This window comes from Vicia villosa, unplaced genomic scaffold (assembly GCF_029867415.1).
Source record: "Vicia villosa cultivar HV-30 ecotype Madison, WI unplaced genomic scaffold, Vvil1.0 ctg.000257F_1_1, whole genome shotgun sequence".
NCBI lineage: Eukaryota > Viridiplantae > Streptophyta > Magnoliopsida > Fabales > Fabaceae > Vicia > Vicia villosa.
The window spans coordinates 153032-155195 of record NW_026705110.1 but is presented as its reverse complement, the minus strand read 5'-3'; positions in this window follow the sequence as shown (position 1 = coordinate 155195).

The following is a 2164-nucleotide window of genomic DNA, read 5'->3' as shown; positions in this document are numbered from 1 at the left end:
TGCATTCATAGCATGTCACCTTCTTTTTGTCAGATCTTCTGTGACCAGAAGATTCTCCTCTTTCAGGCCTTTTAGAACTTCTGAAGTTCTTGAACTTTCTTTGCTTACTCTTCCAGAGTTGATTTACTCTTCTGGAGATCATAGAGAGTTCATCTTCTTCTTCCTTTGATTCTGACTCTTCAGAATCTTCTTCTTCAGCCTGAAAAGCGTTAGTACATTTTTTATTATTTGATTTTAAAGCAATTGACTTACCTTTCTTTTGAGGTTCATTTGCATCCAGCTCTATTTCATGACTCCCCAGGGCACTGATCATCTCTTCAAGAAAGACTTCATTCAGATTCTTAGCAATATTGAATGCAGTCACCATTGGGCCCCATCTTCTGGGCAAGCTTCTGATGATCTTCTTGACATGATCAGCCTTTGTATATCCCTTGTCAAGCACTCTTAATCCAGCAGTCAGAGTCTGGAATCTTGAGAACATTGCTTCAATGTTTTCATCTTCCTCCATCTTGAAAGCTTCATACTTCTGGATTAAAGCAAGAGCTTTTGTCTCCTTGACTTGGGCATTACCTTCATGAGTCATCTTTAAGGATTCAAAGATGTCATAGGCAGTTTCTCTGTTTGTTATTTTCTCATATTCGGCATGAGAAATAGCATTCAGCAGAATAGTCCTTGACTTGTGATGATTTTTTAATTGCTTCTTTTGATCCACTCATTTCTTGTTTTGACATCTTTACTCCACGAGCATTTACTGGATGTCTGTAACCATCCAAGACAAGATCCCATAAGTCACCATCTTGACAAAGAAAGTAACTTTCGATTTTGTCCTTCCAATATTCAAAATTTTAACCATCAAAGACTGCTGGTCTATTATAGCCATTGAAGCTACTGCTTCCATTTCCATTGTTGTTTTGTTCAGGTTTAGGAGTAGATGTAGTTGTTTCAACCATATTGACTTTGTGTTTTTCTTCCTGAATCTTTTATCTAACACGGTTAAGTGCTAGCACCTAGAACCGGCGCTCTGATGCCAATTGAAGGATAGAAAAACACTTAGAAATGGGGGTTTGAATAAGTGTGACTTTAAAAACTTGTAAGATAAAAACAATGAACACAATTATTTTTATCCTGGTTCGTTGTTAACGAAACTACTCCAGTCTACCCCCTTAGAGTGATTTACCTCAACTGAGGATTTAATCCACTAATCCAACTGATTACAATGGTTTTTCACTTAGATAACTTCTAAGTCTTCTAGAGTATACAGATCACAACTTGATCACTCTAGGAAATCACCACTTAGAAAACTTCTAAGTCTTCTAGAGTCTACTGATCACACTGATCACTCTAGGAACCTTTTACAATCAATGTAAAAATAAAGTTACAAGAGTATGAATTGCTTCTTATAAAGCTATAATCACAACAGTGATATTTCTCTTAAGTTCTAAGCTTAACACTCACTAAATATTATAAGAGTTTGTGAAGTTGAAGATGAAGTTCGTGAGCTTTGAATTTGACAGCGTTTTGGTATTTTGCGCAAGAGTTCGTTAGCTGCTTCTGATCAGAATTTCTATATTTATAGGCGTTTGAGAAGATAGCCGTTGGGTTGCATTTAATGCATTACGTGAATAGTACAGCTTTGCATTTAATGTTTCACACTTTTGTCAATTACCTCGAGCCATGCTTTTCCTGCTTTAACTGACTTTGCCTTTTGTAACTTCTAACGTTCCTTTTGTCAGTTAGAGATTAGACTTAATAGCTTGTCATCTTGTACTTGCTTCTGGACTCATGTTTGTGAATAATAACGTTTGAAAATCAGAGTCAACAGCTTGGTGCAAAGCATCTTCTTGTCTTCTGACTTTGAAGAGCTTGAGCGTGATACCATAAGAACTTCAGTGCTTCTACTTCTGCTTCTGACTTCATGTTCTTCTGATGCTTCATAGTCCATGTTCTGATTCTGCTTGACCATCTTCTGATGTCTTGCTAGAGCATGTTCTGATGTAGCCATCCAGAACCTTCTGAGTCAGTGCTTCTTAGCGCTAAATTGTGCATACTCTTTATATATTTCCTGAAATGGAAAATGCAAAGGATTAGAGTACCACATTGTCATATACAAAATTCATATATAATGTTATCATCAAAACAAGAATATTGATCAGAACAAATCTTG